Source organism: Thermobia domestica, chromosome 15 (genome assembly GCF_964235325.1).
Source record: "Thermobia domestica chromosome 15, izTheDome1.hap1.1, whole genome shotgun sequence".
NCBI lineage: Eukaryota > Metazoa > Arthropoda > Insecta > Zygentoma > Lepismatidae > Thermobia > Thermobia domestica.
In genome coordinates this window covers 98,539,835-98,559,321 of record NC_137468.1, presented here as the reverse complement: position 1 = coordinate 98,559,321, position 19,487 = coordinate 98,539,835, and the positions used below count along the sequence as shown (strand labels likewise).

At 36.5% G+C, this 19,487-nt stretch overlaps 1 protein-coding gene across 1 annotated transcript in view; it reads left to right on the top strand.

Moving 5' to 3' along the window:
* LOC145671158 (uncharacterized) overlaps positions 1 to 19,487 on the top strand; it is a 2,642,835-nt gene that overhangs the window by 349,545 nt on the left and 2,273,803 nt on the right. The window contains exon 2 of the mRNA XM_081739993.1: positions 8,994 to 9,133. The gene's annotated coding sequence lies outside the window, so the exon portion shown is untranslated. The remainder of the gene's footprint in view (positions 1 to 8,993; positions 9,134 to 19,487) is intronic.

Genomic DNA, 19,487 nt, shown 5'->3' with positions numbered 1-19,487 from the left:
TATTCTGTGAAGTCCTGTAATCACAACATAATGGGAAAAGCCAGAGATCTTTCTCAGCGTAATGTCGAACTTGTCAAAACACTTCTGGCGGAAGGAAGATATACACAACGACAAATTGCTAGTAGAGTTGAGATAGGGCAAAAATCTGTGAGTAAAATCTCCGTTGCGATGAGCAAGAAGCAAATGTAACAGCAAAATAGGGTTGGGAAGTTTGTAGGCGAAAACCAAAGCTATCGCTAAGAGGTATTAGAAAACTAAACAGATTGGCTCTTGGGAACAGAAATGCAATTTCTAGAGACTTAAGCATAAAAATGGCTGAGTATGGTGTAGACATTTCGCCTGAAAATGTTCGAAGAATTGTTTGTGCTGAGGGAATAAAAGCACTCAGGCCAAGAAAGAAAGCAAAAATTACTCCTATCATGGCAAATAAGTGCCTCGAATGGACACGAGGCCTAAAACATTGGATTGCTGATGATTGGAGAATAGATGTTTCAGTGATGAATCATGTGTCTTCGTGTTCGATGAATGTTCACAATATTTGCGATATCGACCTGGCGAGGAATTCAAGTTGAAATGCCTCCAACGAACAGTGAAGCATCCTACTTCAGTTATGGTCTGGGGTGTGATGTCTGTCTTCGGGCCTGGGGAAATTGTATATAAAAGAGGGAACAATGAAGCATGACCAATACCTACAAGTTCCTTAAGAAGAACTGCTTCTCCAGACTGCAGTCTGGTTTGATGACGCATACTTCATCTTTATACATAATGGAGCCTCATGCCACCGGGGCAAAACAGTGACAAAATTCTTCGAGAACAACGAAATTAGTGTTCTTCCGTAGCCAAGCAATAGTCCAGATATGAACCCGATTGAAAACTCTTGGAGATTCATGAGAGAAAAACTATTGAAGAAGCATATTACAACCAAACATCAATTAATCGAGGACATCAACAATTTGTGGTATCATGATGCTGAATTGAAGCCAAAATGTGCTAATCTCGTATATCGTAGCATACCACAAAGGATGAAAGACTTAATAAAGAATAACGAATTTCATATGAAATAGTAATCTTTGTATGAGAGATCATTCTTTCTTGTAAGTATTCCATTTCATTTTTGTTTCCAATTTAGATACACTCACTGTATGGTATTTATATTTAAATGTCACGTACGCATTTGTTTAATTGATATTGAAAAGCATGTGCCATGACCACAAGAAATTAGAACAGAGTCACAGAACAGTAATTTGGACTAAGTTTAAACGCATTTTCTGACGTAATGTTGTAAGAACAGTAAATTATTCAAAAACTGAATGTTGAGTCTGATAATTTCAATACGTCTGTATATGCTTAATAAATCCTTTTTTTCTGGAAGAAAATTTAAATTTGACCCATACATTTGAACATAATATGCCAACTCGAATGATATTATAGAGAATGTGTGAGCTACCTATTCATTAGAAATTTCTTTCGAGAACATATTTTTAAAAATGTAAACCATATCACATTTCTGAATCTTGCGGCGGAGAAATGACCATTTACGAATGATTGCAATTTTGAAATGTCGTAAATAGTTATTGGTTGAACAAATAACGAAATACTATGTTTGGAATTAATATTAACATATTTTGATTGTGGAAGAAACAAACGTCTGCAAATTCGGTACATATATTTTTTTTTCTAGAATGTACTTCCTAATAAGGAATCTCGGAATGGATAGTCTCGAATCTCGAATTACGGTGTGCCAGTGAATTAATGGGAGCAAATGGATTAGACTATTTTCTCGTTGCATACCTATATGTTTTTTGCAGTTTTTTTGTTATGATTTTAGAATGTAACAATTTATATTTGTGGTCTTTGCGACGAACAGTGTTCCTGTGAAAATTCTGAGGAAAGCACAATGTTTTACTAAAATAATTCATGTGTAACAGTTTCACCAGCTAGCTATATGATGAAGCCAAGAGGTATAGATATTTGACTAAACTGTTATTCTTTAATTATTCCAGTAAAACGTCATGTTTTGCTCAGAGAATATTTTAAGACAAGTTCTTATATACTTTATAAGAACTTGTATTAAAATATTCTCTGAGCAAAACAACGTTTTACTAAAATAATTAAAGAATAACTGTTTGGTCAAATATCTATGCCTCTTGGCTTCATCATATAGCTAGCTGGTCAAACTGTTACACATGAATTATTTTAGTAAAACATTGTGCTTTCCTCAGAGGTTGTTTTCATTCTACTTTAAGTTACTGAAGTAAAGCTATTATAGTTACTAGACTTGTTTTACTTCAAGTAATTACTACCACCAAATTATTTATCTTTCTTCCGAAAACGCACTATGCATAAAATCAAAAGTTAAGTAAGATAGTATTTAAGGGCAACACTTTGCTTTCTTAAGGTCTACAAACCGCATAGATATTTATACTACTTACAATCTACTCATACATAAAATATTTTTTTGTTATCCGGAAAAGACTTAGGCATTGTTTCTTGATTTCTGCCTTATCGTTTTAGGACTTTTGTACAAACCGTAAAATAGTGGTGTGGCAGAATAGAATTGCATTTCTGTAATGCTAAAAAAGATTCCATGTTACTTGGGCTAAACCAATTTGACTTTTATAGTCCCTAATACCAATGGTATATATAAAAAAGCAACCGTTATCACCAGGAGTTCTTCCATTTCCAATATATCTTGTTCGCTGTCTTTTAGTTCTCTTGTTAGGTGCAAAAGCTGTTTCCAGAGTTTGGCTAGGAATTCCTCATGAATACCACCATCTTTTCCAGGACAAATGTGGAGACCGTGAAGTATAATTCTAACATTTAAGAAAAGTCGTTTCTTCAGTTTTACACACATGAAAAGAAAACGTAACATTCTTGCCATAGCCCATGTTTTCTTTCCTTCTATCTTTCTTTCCTTATTGTATTGTTTTGAGGGATATTGTTCCATGAGCTTGTAAACTATATACGTGAAACGAAAGATTTTTCCTAAACGATTTGACAAAATTTACTAGAAAATAAAAGCATTGTGAATTCATGTCTTTACTCAAAGCGATTTGAAACAGCTGTTACCTTACACTTTTTAAAACAATGAATTTAAGTTGAGTGAGATGTGTTTTAAAACAGTCATTTCAAATTCGCCAGTATATGACGTAGGAGCGGCCTTTTACGATCAGAGCCAGGAGAAAGAGAATAGTAACGAGGAGGTAACAAGGTAGATAGAATGAAAAAAAAAAAGATTGGCATTAGGCATGACTATTTGTTTATCTGTTGCAACTGGTTACTATCAACGCTAGGTTTGCTGATTTCTCTTTGCTCTGTGCGAGGAGTTTACTGCCTTCTTTTTGCTCTGTGTGAAGAGTTTACTGCCTTCCCTTTGCTCTGTGTGAAGAGTTTACTGCCTTCTCTTTGTTTTGTATGAGGAGTTTACTGTCTTTTCTTTGCTCTGTGTAAGAAGTGTACTGCCTTCTCTTTGCTCAGCGTAAGGAGTTTACTGCCTTCTCTTTGCTCTGTGTGAGGAGTTTACTGCCTTCTCTTTGTTCTGTGTGAGGAGTTTACTGTCTTTTCTTTGCTCTGTGTAAGAAGTGTACTGCCTTCTCTTTGCTCAGCGTGAGGAGTTTACTGCCTTCTCTTTGCTCTGTGTGAGGAGTTTACTGCCTTCTCTTTGTTCTGTGTGAAGAGTTTACTGTCTTTTCTTTGCTCTGTGTAAGAAGTGTACTGCCTTCTCTTTGCTCAGCGTAAGGAGTTTACTGCCTTCTCTTTGCTCTGTGTGAGGAGTTTACTGCCTTCTCTTTGTTCTGTGTGAGGAGTTTACTGTCTTTTCTTTGCTCTGTGTAAGAAGTGTACTGCCTTCTCTTTGCTCAGCGTGAGGAGTTTACTGCCTTCTCTTTGCTCTGTGTGAGGAGTTTACTGCCTTCTCTTTGTTCTGTGTGAGGAGTTTACTGCCTTCTCTTTGTTCTGTGTGAGGAGTTTACTGTCTTTTCTTTGCTCTGTGTAAGAAGTGTACTGCCTTCTCTTTGCTCAGCGTAAGGAGTTTACTGCCTTCTCTTTGCTCTGTGTGAGGAGTTTACTGCCTTCCCTTTGCTCTGTGTGAGGAGTTTACTGCCTTCTCTTTGTTCTGTGTGAGGAGTTTACTGTCTTTTCTTTGCTCTGTGTAAGAAGTGTACTGCCTTCTCTTTGCTCAGCGTGAGGAGTTTACTGCCTTCTCTTTGCTCTGTGTGAGGAGTTTACTGCCTTCTCTTTGTTCTGTGTGAAGAGTTTACTGTCTTTTCTTTGCTCTGTGTAAGAAGTGTACTGCCTTCTCTTTGCTCAGCGTAAGGAGTTTACTGCCTTCTCTTTGCTCTGTGTGAGGAGTTTACTGCCTTCTCTTTGTTCTGTGTGAGGAGTTTACTGTCTTTTCTTTGCTCTGTGTAAGAAGTGTACTGCCTTCTCTTTGCTCAGCGTGAGGAGTTTACTGCCTTCTCTTTGCTCTGTGTGAGGAGTTTACTGCCTTCTCTTTGTTCTGTGTGAAGAGTTTACTGTCTTTTCTTTGCTCTGTGTAAGAAGTGTACTGCCTTCTCTTTGCTCAGCGTAAGGAGTTTACTGCCTTCTCTTTGCTCTGTGTGAGGAGTTTACTGCCTTCTCTTTGTTCTGTGTGAGGAGTTTACTGTCTTTTCTTTGCTCTGTGTAAGAAGTGTACTGCCTTCTCTTTGCTCAGCGTGAGGAGTTTACTGCCTTCTCTTTGCTCAGCGTGAGGAGTTTACTGCCTTCTCTTTGCTCTATGTGAAGAGTTTACTGACAGTGAGAATCCGAACAGCAAACTGTTAAATCACAGAGCATCATTCTGGATATTATTGTTTTATAAAATCCCAAGCAGTAGTTGGCACCCTACATCCACCAGTACGTATATTGCCACTCATAACCTTGACGCTGAAAAGGTTTACTAATCTTTAATCAGTCAATTAAAGGAATTATTTCCAGAACATATTGGCTCTACCGATAAATATATGATTCTAAAATGGAAAATGAAAAATATTTACCTCGTGTGTTTTAAGAATAACAATGTTGGTCAAACATAGGTATTTTGCATATGATAAGTTCTGGCCAAGTTTGATGTTGAAGTCGGGTCTATTTTGTTGGGAACGAGGTTACAAGTCTAGGGACACAAAACGTTACGGAATACTGGCACATGCCTCTATATAGAATATTGGTTGTCAGGATAGATACTGTAAAAATAAATTATGTTGGATTGCAATCAGTTCAAAATGGGTTAGGACTGATGGAACCTTGTATGTACTCTCATATAGCGAAATATCTTTCTCTCATTATGTTAATATGATTATATAAGAATTAGTTGGAACACGATTAGAATCAGATAATCATATACGGAATGTGAATTTAGAGAGTAATAAATATATCTTTGTTTAGTTTTGTATAGATGCTTAAGCCTAACTAAGAGGAACATATCCTTATGAATGTGGAGGTACTCAGTTGTTAATATAAGTTAAGAGTAAATTGTGGCACAGTAGCAGATTGTACGTTCCCTTTCCGAAACTAAGATACTCTTACAATGGAGAAAAGAACAGAGATGACATGAAGAGCAATGGAAGGGAGATAAAGAGGTAAAGGAATGGATTAAAATAAGTTTTGGTAATGTATCATATAAATAATCACGGATCCATGAGTCTCAGATATGTGACGTGACAATCACATGGTATGATGACATAGAGGTTAATGGGCTCTTGATTTTAGAAGAGTTACCTTGGCCCACGCGTTAAGTTTTGGAAGGGTATATAAAATTTCTTCTTAAATTTTGGAAATTGCCATTTAAAAAAATGTGGTGTAATAGTGCAGAACCGGAGGATGTAAGTTTGGATGCTCCATCTTTTAAAGAACTTTCTGTTAAGATTGAGAATAAAGCACTGTTTATAATTCACACTAGGTCGCAAAGCAGAAGAGTAATACTTCTTTCAAAAATTCAAAATTTCGAAATGCAAATTCAATGCTGACCGTCTTCAAATTGTAATTTTATGTACTTCCTGTGCTCCAACTTAGCATACATAAAAATTTACATTGCAAAGTATCATACAAATATTATTCCGTTGAAATTCAACTATTAGAATTATTTATCTTCGCATTTGTTTATATCCGCAAATTCAAGGTGCAGGACGTGAATATATTCCGAATAGTATCGACCCTACAGATTTCGTTCCTGTGCCGTTTCAATCGTATGACGGTTTTCCCCGATACATTTTTAAGAAAATGATTGTTATTGCGTGGTTATAAGATTTGTATGTCGTTTCGGTGCTACACATGTAACCCGGGGAGACTACATATTGGGAGTGGCATGGTCATGAAAGTTGGGTTGCGTTCACCGTATGGGATGGACAGAAGTTCTGCTACGGCCTCCCACATGCTACGACAGTAGTCCAAATTTTTACAATCGTGCTCAACACCTCGGTGAAAGCAACGGCGTTGATTCTGTCTCTTTTACGAACCAAACGTAAAGGTACAATGTCGCCTTAACTGTTCACGACCGCAAGAACAATCACTGACGCTGGAAATTCAGTGTGCATGACGATCGGAATCTCCTCGTGGCTTTTAAATAGGCTCCGATCATTTTTGCAGTTCATTTTCAAGTCCATTTATTTTTTCTTATCAAAGTAAAAACAAAGCATTCCTAATTCCTGGCTCTTCCCGATATTTCAGCTTGTGCAAGAAGTACTTGGCTCTCGTCAGTCTTTTCTCTCCGGTTCTGTTGAACAAGAACTGTTCCCTCCGCAATATGAATGACTTGAAACGAAAGTTTTCAAAAATCACATGTTGAATAGTAGCCTCGTCAATCGGCAACCCTCTGGCATGTGTTTAAATGGACTTCCGAGGAACCTTGTCGGTGGCAGCTTAACAGAACAGACGAATTCCGGCGTCCTGACAACCTCTGAGTGTTCACAATTTTGTCTCCATCGGAAAACGGTGGCCACACCACTCTGGCAGCCCTCAGTTCTCTTCAAGCTTTGAAGATAAGTGACCAGGCAACTTTCAGGAATGCAGGGATCTCTTAATCAAAATGATCTACAGGCAAGGAGACGATAACATCATGCCTCTTCGATAATTTCCTGGGTCAGCCTAGGTTCTGCTATGTTTGTCTGCAAAATAAAGAATTTGTAAATATAACATACAGAATTTTGTCTCTTCCATGATGTGTGTTCTCAAATACCTGCCGCACCCTGTACAAAATGTGAAATTGCCAATTTAGGAGTAGTTTTCTTTTTTTTAATTTCTGATATTCTTTTCTTTGAGAGGGGGCGCGGTGGCTCAGTGGTAGAGCGTTCACCTCTGGTGCTTGTGGTCCCGGGTTCGATCCCAGACCCCGCCAAGTGAACTTTGTGGTGGACAAACATCGTGCTCGTGGGTTTTCTCGGGGTTCTCCCGTTTCCTCCCACTTTCTTCATTCCACCATTTCACTCATCTCTCATCATCACCGTCTCCTTTAGCCTAACCGGCATAACCGTGGGACGTAAAACTCAAAGATTTCATTTCATTTTTTTTCTTTTCTTTGAGGTAATGTTTGCAGTATTATATTCACATACGAAGGTTTTGATTTTGTAACTGACAGTTCTCCTTAATTTCTCTCATCCTTCTATGGGATTATCGTATTAATTCAAATTTCCTTCGCTCTTTGTCCTTCGCTAATTCAAAGGAAATGTGTGAAGCAAGAACTAAATTATCATCGTCTTCAAAGGACATGATAACCAAAGTTTCATCCATGGATGAAAAGATTGATGTTATAATCTGGAGCTGGTTAAACTCTCTCAAAGTTTTCTGTACTTGGGAAGTTCAAAGAAGAAAAATAAGCTCTCTTAAGGATAAGAGTTATTAAACATGTATTATTTTGTACTAATTTACTGTTAAAGAATTCTAATCTTTATTAAGATTTCTTGTACATACTTCCAGCTTAATCAAATTTTATCCATCAAAAGAGGAAGATTAAAACGTTCTAAAGACAACTCAATGCCATGTCGGTACGAAATCCGTTTCTTGCGTAGATTCTTCTAGGATAAGAAATTTAGGGATTATTGGATGAGGATGATTTAAAACTAATTAAGTAGTAAGCAGTAGCTTTTGAGATAAATGAGCAGCGCATGTTAGAGAATATTAACTATGTGGGTGATAAACACGTGGATTTAGTCTCATGGTATAAACAAAATATATTAGAATCTGTTTCAATCTTTTTCGTATATAGTAAGTATGAAAGAGCGCCATGTATGGCAATGCATGGCAAAAACGTAACATTTTATTATTATTACTATTATTTCGAATCAATGATATTCACGATAATTTTGGGGTGTGCTACAAACTTCTGGTCAGGTAAACTTATAGCCGATTGGTTGGTTGAATTACAGTTTACCTTTTCTTTTCGGCACCAAGAGTATATAAGATGTGGACCTATAGTTTAAAATACCGTAATGAGCTCAAATTTCAAAGTTTCTCCATTAGGGACTCCGTGCACGAAAGACTTGCTCGTTACACTCCAAACCAACAAGGAGGGGGCAGCATCTGATTCACGTATAGTGCTTTTTCAATTTGCCTTAGGAAAGCATATTTCGTACGATCCCACACTTGGATATTTGGTCCACCAGGGACGGATCCAGGACGGACTTCTGGGGGGCTGTGGGTTGTAATACTTCTACTTAGAGCCACTTTTAAGAGCTCCAAACTCTGGGATGGGTTTTGTTTGTATATAAAATAAGAAAAAGTTTCCTCTTCTGGATCCGCCCCTGGGTCCCACAGAGTGAAATTTGCATACAGCTACATAGTGTATTACCATAACGTATGTGTAGTAACTTAGTGCTCTCCCCTGTAGATATTGCTATGTTAAATCTACGTATATCGTTTAACAATTATACAAAAAAAAAAAAATCAAACCTCATACTAAGGGAATTGTTTCAAGGACTAAACATACTTAATCTGAAGTTCACAAAAGGTATTAATTAATGTCCTTTTGTTTCACTTTGCAGGTTCGGTGGTGGTGGTATCATATTTATTATTGTACCCACGCCAACGAGTAACGATCTTGTCATCCAATACAGCCCTTTTGTGCTTGAAGTACATCGTATCAGTATATTTCACGCAGTATTTTCATCAGTGCTTGCGAATGGTAAGTACAACTTAAAGTTTCAAACTCCTATTACGTTAAACTTGCCTAAACTACAACCAGTAGTAATAACACAATAAATATTAATAATAATAATAATGCATAGGGTATGACAGGTCAATCAGTTTATGGTGGGCAACGTTGTGACCGAATATTTATAAAAAATTAGATTATAAGTTCGAATATGTTATAGTCAGTGGCGTATTTAGGGGGGTGGCTTCCGGGCTTAAGCCCCCCCCCCCGAAATCTTACTTACTATAGTAAAGTATATGAAATATCTTGCAGAATTTTCACATTTTCAGGCAAAGCCCCCCCGAAAGTTAGCAAAGCCCCTCCCGAAACAAAATCGTAAATACGCCACTGGTTATAGTATATAAGATTTGATTTTGTTTTGAATAACTGTTTCTGTTACAGATCATATTAGTATAATAAAACATGAGAAAACCCATAAAAGAATCATAGAATGAAATAGATGTGTATATATACACACATGAAAAATCTTTGATGATTGAGAGAAATGTAAGTATTGAACTTAAAAAAATTGAAAATTATTAGTTCTCATTATGCTTGTCGGAGGTGTGAAATGTAAACGAAGAATGACAAACATATATAGGAATGGCGAAACAGTTTTTAAGAATATTTTGTAAGTCCTTTAAGTGTAATTAGTGATTCGTTGAGTAAATTTTGACCAACCTGTCGAATAAATTATTTAAAAATCACAAAAGTATGAAATGGGATGAAAAATAATTGAAATGTGATTGCGGGGAATAACAACCAAAATATGCTTGGTAGAACTAGAATTTAATGAAATTTGAGCTAAAATGGAAATAAGAATATACGGAAATGACAAGTCACCGGTTAGGACTGTTACGAGGGGAGATCAGAAAGTAAAGTTAGAAAGCCTACAGTGAAATGTGTATATATTATTTCATACAACCAATAAAGCCAACAGATAGTACATACATTACGTTACTTTCGACATAGTCTCTATATCACTGAGGCATTTATCGCATCGTGGGATGAATTTGAAGATTCTCTCCTGGTAAAAATCCTGTCTTTGCGTGTTCAGCCACGTTGTCATAAAGTGTTTCACGTCCTCGTCTGAAGCAAAGGCCTCCTAGGAGCTCCCTCATGTGCGGGAACAAGTAAAAGACACTTGGAGCGAGGTCTGGGCTGTAGGAAGAGTGGTCGATGATCTAACAAAACTGCTTCAGCAGCGTGGTAGTCTCCTGCGCTCCTCGCCGTTGACGTTTTCTCTACAGCCGCAAACTTCCGACACCATTCTTGGACATACTGAAGAGACATTACAGTCTCTCCCTGTATCTCTACCAGCTGCCGGTGAATTTCAGCCACGGTTACATGTTTCGCCCACAGAAATCGAATAACTGACCGCACTTCTTCAAGACCAGTTTTCCAAACGAATCGCCATTTGTCTTTACATTCAACTAGCGCTGTAGGTGGCGGGTAGCTGAAACTCTGCACAGTCATCAACTCCATGTATTAAAATTACTACATACTCATCATTCCTCTAAAATAGACGAAACTCCTTTGTAACCTTAGTTTCTAACTCTCCCTCGTATATGAAAATTTTCAACATAGCTAAGGTCTATGAATCCAGTGATATATAACTGACCTCTATGAATGAAATTCCTGTCAGTGGTAACTTTTAAATGTACACTCATGTCCAAAATGATTGTTGCATATCTATAACTGTCTTCTTGTTAGAATATAATTTGATAATGATTTTGCAGGGTACTTTTAACACTGATACTATGTGTATAATCGGGAAGTGTATATTTATGGTAAATTTCATAGGAAAAGAATTATAAATACGAAAATTAGAATTAGTAAAACAAAATGTTGCTAAATGGGCAAGAAAGTTTTATTTTCGTTTTATTGTTCTTATTTAATGGTATTTTGACATGACATTTGCTACATACATGTCTTTATCGATTATACACATACTAACATTATAAGAAATACCGGGCGAATTCGTTATCAAATTATATTCCTACAACAACATATTTATAGACATGCGACAATAATTTTGGACATGGGTGTACATGAGATTTGATGATACTGAAAGGTATAATATTTAAGACTCTTTTTCGTTAGACAAACCTTAAGCCTAACTTGACTACGAGATGTAAACACACATTAATCACCACAATTTACACCATATTACTCTTCACTCAGAGCAACAAACTACAGAAGGTGCACGTATAAAACTGAACCTTTAAGCTTCCTTGTCACCACCGCCAAAAAATCTTTGATCATAATTTAAACCTTTACGTCTATTGACATTTTTCTGTAAACAAAGCTCTAAAACCAGATAACACCTTCATCAATGTACGTATCTGTATCATCACATTGTAAAATATCTTATCCAATCAATATTTACACAAATATCACCTCTTTCTGACAAAGCATAATATCTATGGTTCTAAAAGGACACTATGAGAAGAAAATTTATTAGATATGTAATTGAATATGTGAAAAAGATCAAATTAGGGGTGAAACAAAAAAAACTTCAGTTACATTAACCATTAAAGAGAATAAATTCTTTTATCAAATCGAAGAAATTAGCGGAAGACAGTGCACACAGTACTCTAAATTTACGGGAATTTTACGGTCGATAATGATAGAATGCTTAAGATGACGAATAGCAACTTAAGAAAGAGACTTTTCGATTGTTTAGTATATGGCGTGTGTATCGAACTTGGAACAGAATCATAAAGAGATAGCTCCTCGCAGCTAAATTGTTTATAAGAATCGTATTTGTTTTTTGACAAAGCAAATGTGTAAAGTTCCTAGACAACAACCTTCAGTTCAATATTTTATACTAGCAGCGTTCACCCCGCTTCGCTGCGGTCACCCCGGAACGCAATAAACTTTGTTACTTAGATAATTTTTACTTTTTCGCTTTCAAGTGATATGATAAAAACCATAGAAGATTGCAGTAAATGTTAACATTATATCGCCTGTCATTTATGTTAACCCGCCCCGCTTCGCTGCGGTCACCCCGGAACGCAATAAACTTTGTTACTTAGATAATTTTTACTTTTTCGCTTTCAAGTGATATGATAAAAACCATAGTAGATTGCAGTAAATGTTAACATTATATCGCCTGTCATTTATGTTAACCCGCCGAGTGACACGGTCATGCGGGTTGCATATAAATACGTTTATTTTTACCTATGATGAACTAACAAAGGATTTGTACGTTATGGACACTTGAATGGTCAATTATCTCAAGACACTGGTAATTAAAAATTAAAGTGATATGATAAAAACCATCTAGGGTCCAAATCCTAATAACCCCCCAAAAATCAAAGAAATTGGTTCAGCCGTATTAGCGTGATGAGGGAACAAAGGATTTGTGCGTTCTCTTTTATATATAAGATAATTTCTGCTCTGAAAATATACATAGAACGTTAAACAAACAAGAAGTATAAATATTACAGAAAAGTGATGGGGAATTTTATAATCCTGAAAATGAAATGAAGTTACCCAGAAAAATGAAGAAAAATTATCGGATGAAGAAAAATCCCAAGAGCAACAATTCTTAGAATAAATTGGAAAATTAAAAGAATATGAGAAATAACAAAAAGAGAAAATAAATTGATTAGATCAGAGTTCATGAAGAAAGTGTATTCTAAGGGGAGTGATGTTAAGAAGTCAATTTTCTAGTGGATGCTCTGTGACATCATAGCTTGAAAATCACCTTCTCAGTAAACCATTCAGAAACAAAAAAGAATCAGACAGATAACCTGATATTCTTAAAAGACTGGTGGTCAGCAAATGAAATCATCATCGATGGTTTTGTAGGGTTACTGCATGTGGATGTATGACACTGACAACACTTGCCTATTCTATTTTACTACTTCGTCCCCTTCTCTCCTTTCGTTATGCTTCGCTCTGCTTTCCTCAGGCTGTAAAAACACTTTCCTACTTCATAAATGAGCTACTTAAAAATGACGTATGTAGAAGACATTAAGTAGAGGTCTGCACGAGCTCGGGCCGAGCCCGCGGGTGGGGTTCGGGCCTACAAAGCATGTATCACTTCGGGCCCGGGCCGATCTCGGGCCGTGAATTTTTAAATATACAACCATATTTCTAGGGCCTTTTCGGCCTTGCTTGTACAGTATATATATCCTTGTACAGTATATTTACAAAGTTAGGCCCGAAAAGGCCCTAGAAATATGGTTGTATATTTAAAAATTCACGGCCCGGCCCGAAGTATTACATGCTTTAAATATGTTGCACCGTTCTTTCTGGAGAGCCTTTAAAGTACAACTGCGGAATTAAACCTGTAATTGCTGTAAATAAAAATACAATTTCCTGTTAATTATTAAGTTCCTGTAATTCGAGCTTATTTTGGGCTCATTTGATTCTCATACGAGCTCGGGCCGGGCTCGGGCCTGAAGGCTGAAACATATTTCGGACTCGGGTCGGGCTTCACATTGTAAATTCACGGGCCGAGCCCGGGATAAAAATTCAGGCCCGTGCAGACAGGTACGTAGCCAGGATTTCGTGAAGGGGGGGGGCTTCCGAGACATGAAATACTGTGGTCATCACACAAGGGGCTCGATCATTCTAAACTATTTTACTAGAACATATATTGGTTCGTTTAACCAGAATTTCGTAACGGGGGGGGGGGGGCGTGACATGAAATTCTGGAGGACCAGGAGCTCTATCAATCTAAACTACTTTTCTATCAACATATATTGGTTTGCTAGGAAAATAAAATGAGGATATTTTGGTAAGGATTTTAATAAACTATGAAGAAATCTCGAGGAAAATAATTAAAAAATGTATTGAAAAAGATTTTACAATATTTACGTCCTTCCTCTGTTCATTCAAATATAACAATTTTCCTTTCATTATGATCTCAACTATTATTTAAAAATACATATTCACTATTATAAAAAGTACGTACTCAATAATGTCATGAAAAATATGTTACAATATTTGCGTTCCTCTCTCTGTTGAATCAAATGTTAACAGAACTTTCTTTCCAGACAAATTTTTGTTTTTATTATTCCATCAACTAGTGTCTGTTCCAGATGATAGGTTAAAGGGGCAGTAGAGAGTTGTTTTTGAAATAACATATTTAATACGGGAAGGATACGATGACGAAAATTATGCTAAAAAATATCCACGGTGTTACATAACGGCACAATGCTTTTGGAAGCTTGAAATCTCAATGACTAGTAGCAGAAATTCTGATTATTCCGTAACTTTTCTAGAAATTTCAAATTCCTTGACTCTTCCAGGGTATCTCGCTCACCTCGCCACCATGTATTGCAAGTAATACAAATCTCCTCATAAGAAAGAGTAACCAAAAGATTCCTGTAGTTTTTATTTTTAACTCAGATCCTTCTTTTTCTTATTTCATTTTGTTCCATCCTTCCTTAATTTTTTTCATTTCTTGTCTCGAAGGGGGGGGGTCCGGACTCTCCCCCCTTGGCTACGTGCCTGGTGCAGACCTCTAACACTGGGACACAAAGGCGACTGAAAAGAAAGGGTTTGTAGCTGAAGGAGATATTAGAGAAGAATATGCCTTGGTAAGATCGAAGAAAATAACTCTAGATAGCATTTCATGGGAGCTACTTAGTACTTCATGGAATTTAGTTTTCCTTAAATGTCAGAAATGTCTGATAATGACTCCTGAAACTCTAGCAACATCATTTTTATTTTTTATAATGTGTGCACTATGTGTATATAAACTGATTTTGTATCTACTTCATCAACATTACACTTTCCAGTAGTTCACGTAGTTACCGAATTCTGTTAACTTTAACGTAGGCAGTTATCCCATTTAACCTTTTGTTCTCTTTATCCACAATAGGGTGTGGCTCATTGTAGCAAGTGTGTCTTTATCATAACCATGATCTGCTAGGTAGTTCGGGAAATAACAGAATGGACATTTCGTGTTATCGTCAGATAATCATGAAGCTCAATTACGAACAAGCTATTATCAATATAATTGCCATAATAAAAGGGAGTTCATTTTAATACTGGCAACACTACTAGGGACAAAGGTCATTTAGTTGACGTTGGTAGTTATATTCTGAAATTCGAAATTGCGAATTTAGAGTTTTGTTTACTTCGACAAAACAAAAGAAAAAAGATGCCAGAAGATCAGTTTTAGACGTTGTCATCCCAAAGAGCTTACTCTAAATAGTCGTTTCAGTAGCCGTGGGATTTGAATAGGTAGTGCTCTTAAGGTGTGATTCATTAGAATGAACAAAAGCTTCGGGATTATCCATGTAAGTTTATACTGTAGATGATGCGGTATACAAAATCCCTTCCTCCTCTGCAGAATAGACGGGTAGAACCTTAGAAAGGAAGAACGAGGCTGGAGTTAGAATTCAGTATATCTACCTGTATGACCTTAATGAATTGCTATTATATTGCATGATACGTTTCTACAAGAGCGTACAGATGTGTACTGAGCTATAAATGAAGGCTGAACATAAGGGCAGCACAAAGGAAGGAAGAGTTCTAACGCTGTTGAATGTGTGCGTGAAGATAGAGGTTAAGGAGGGTTCAAATAGGGTTTGAGGAAAATAGGAGGGGAGACCGTCTCTAGAAATGTCTCCTTCTGGAAATGGTCTTCTGGAAAGGAAAAGACAAAAAAAGTAAGTTGTTACAACTATGAACTCGCATGTGCTATAGCAGATCTCGAAAGAAGTTGCTACACAATGACATCCCGTTGGAAGCAGGAGATTATACCAGTAGCATTAGCTTTTGTGTTTGTAAATGTATCTAGGGATTAGCGTGCAGGCTAATTCTCTGCGAAATCCAAGACCAAAAAGGCCTTTGAGTAGCACGAGAGGAAAATGAAGCTAATGGTATTTATTCCTAATACTGTACTGCTCACATAGTCTGCAAACAACTTCTTCTAAAATCTTCTCATTTGTCCAGCAGGTTTTTTGGGTGCTTTTTTTTCTTCTGTTGTTGTAGTAGTTTGCATTCAGCAGGAAAATGTGAATATGTTTCCACTGGGATAAACTTGTTTTCTGTTATTATCGTGCGTTGATATTTAATCGTGTGAGCGTTATCTTTAACTGCCCTTTTGTGAGTTTCAGCAAACAAAATTGAAAGTGAATTCGGGAAACGTGTATTAGTATGTTTTCCTTTTTTTTTTTTGCTGACTTTAAAGTAGAAACTAGTACGCCGTGACACACATGAACAAGAATTCTCAAGTTTTAAATCGTTAAAAATGGCTTCAGGTTATATATGCCTTCTTCATTTTGATTCCCAGCTTATTTTTTTAATGCGAAAAAGTTATTCCCTTTTTCTTTCTTTCAAAGGAACGATAGCTTTGAATTAAGGATTAGCCGAACTGGGATATTTTCCTAGAGGAAGTCATTGCCTCATACTTCTACCATTGAAAGAATCTTTCAACGACCTCAGTTTCAGTCTGTGGTCCAACGGTGTGTGAAGTTAAATTGTGTTAAGAGTAAGGATTAAGTCGTTTCCTTCCCCCATTTAGAAAGTATGTTCCACGACAGTTTTCTTTGAAGAACAAAATGAAAAAAATCATGCTTGAATATTGTATATTTGTTTCTGCCACTTCCCTATAATCCTTACCGCTTGAGTTTAAAATTAGTCGACAGTGAAAGAGTGAACTCCCCCTGCGATTTATTTATTTATTTTAATAATCACCAGATACAGCTCAGAGATCATTTTATACTGGATATCTAACAACAACAATAACACTGGAAAGGATTTTGGGAAAGTATCGGCCAGGGCCAGTTTAGTTGGCACCATCCCGGCATTTGTCTAGTAGGACTGAAGAAAACCTGGAAAACTCCAGTCAGGATGGTCGGCAGCGAGAATAGAACCCACGACCTCTTGAACGCGAAGCCAACTCTCTACCACTTGGGCTACTTCAGTCATTCCATTTAAGAACTGTTCCAAGAGAGCTCTCGTAAAAATAATTCGATTTTTATAGAATATGTTTATATGTTCTATGCGACTTCCTCAAGTTCCTACTGCTTGGAGTTGAAATCAATCAACTGAATTCACTCTTCCCTAATGAACAAAACATGTCAGTGACAAATTCTACACATTCTTCGATTTCTAGTAAGCACAGTGAAATTTGTAAGGTGTAAGGCGATGAAAATTTTAGTTTTTTTTTTTTTTTGTGTATTTCTACAATACAATATCACTAGTGGTTATTGCACTAGGTTTTGTTAAAACGGCAATTACCCTGTTACTCACCGTGGAAAAATCTTAGAAATCCCGTTCCCCCATTTAATCACCAACCCTTTGATTTGAGAAATCTTGCGATGATTAAATAAGAATGCTATCCTCGTTACTGCGCATCCTTTTCCTTTTCCATAGAGCATGTGAATACTGTAACATGTTAAATCCTTATTTTAACGCTTCAGTCTGTCAGTCACGCTTTTAATAGTTCAGTCAGTACCAAGAGATATCGCTGACGATGCAGACAATTTGCAAATTAGAGAAAGATTTTGTGTTTTATAGTATACTTTGATCTTCACACGTAGGCTCCTAATTGTTCTCTCTATATACATACATACATACATACATACATACATACATACATATATGTTTATAATATATCGGGTGTTGGAAGAATGGCGCCCACGGATCACAGAGCACTACTCTACAGGTCAAAATAAAGCAATATATATATCGTCGCATGAGAACCAGAAGAACGTAACTCCATTTTCATGGGTTTACAGGCGAGAGTACAAAAATAATATTTTCTTCAAAAGATGTGTTTCTAATAAGATAGTAATTAAGCTGCATTACAACAGATGATTAACAAGGAGAACAGATGGCGTTATGTCCCATTTACACCAAGTGAGGTTTTCAAAATTATGTACAAACATGGAGAAAACGAAAACTGCATTTTTCGAGTTACGTTCCTCTTTTTCTCATGCGACGACCCAGATAGCACGAATACTTGCGGCAAATTTTTGCTTCGTTTAGTGGAGCAAACAATCTGAAAGTTTGCGAAGGCAAAATTTCTTAATATTTATTAAAAGCATTCAATATGATCTGCAAATTTTCGCTGATTTGTAAAAATAAATTCACCACTGCAATTAACTTGCATCTTTTTTGAAAATATAGCGTTGAAAGTTTGCCGTCGCAAACAGTTTGCAACTCTGTATAAAACTTGTTTCGAAAAACTTGCTGAAAGCAAATATGTGATGATATTACCGAGTGCGCGCGCATCGTACCCAGAATTCACTGCTCTACATCAACTGTGACAAAACAAGCGGGAAGTGAGAATCGAGAAAAACCAATACACCAGAGGACTCCAGAATAAACTCACTGGTCTCTTACCAGATGTTTTTATTGACCCAGGCAGCCTGACGTTATTTTGTGAATGTGTGTGAGAGTAAGTACAGGGATATGATCGTTGAGTAAGTAGATAAATTGCGATATCCTTTGTCTGTGCGTTTATCGTTCGTAAATTTCTTACCTTTGGCAAGTAGCTAAAGACATTTAATGCTTGCCACTAAGAAAAGACGGACCCACATTATAAAAATGTTGATGTTTCATAAAGTTAGGTTTCACTTCATAAACTTGCAGCAACCATTACCTGATACATTTGCAGCAAACATGATCTTGCGATCGTGAAAACTCTTTCTGCAATGTTGCTGCAAACCTTTTAATATTTTCACAAAATTTATCAGCTCATTTTCGGAAATTTTGTCAAAGAAAATTTGCACAAAATATTTGCAGCAAAGTCCTGGCAAACTTTCTTGCTGTGCAGTCGCACACATTTCGTTTGTATTGGCAGATGTTTTCATTTTCTGAGGCAACTTTGCTGCAAACTCAGCCAGCGTCAACTTCGTTATTTGCCTTGAACTTTCGGCAAATTTTCTCATTTGAAAAGGCAAGTGTTTTGCAAACTTTTTAGTTTGCCTTTGCAAATTTTTAAACATTTTTAAAAAAATTTCTGTGCTATCTGGGGATATAATTGTATACCTTTCGAATGGTCGTCTGAAGACGCGACTTCCACTATGTGGCAACATCGCATTGCAGATGAAGGACCATACAGTTAATCTACCAATCTATCAAATAGTTACATCGATTATTTTCAGATGGCAGATAAGTCGATAAATATTGATACTTGCACCATCTATTAGCGTCGGTACAAAAATAAGTACAATTCACTTGCTAATAAAAGACCAAATATTTACCAAGTTAAACCAAATAGTTTCTACAAAAATATCTATATTCTAGCTCAATCAGTGTAATTTTATTTCTTATGAGTCTCAAATATGAATGTTTAATAAAAGAGAATGAAAAAGATGAAAAGACTTGCTAAATTCAAATAAATTCTACTTCATTGCTTAGATGTTTTTAT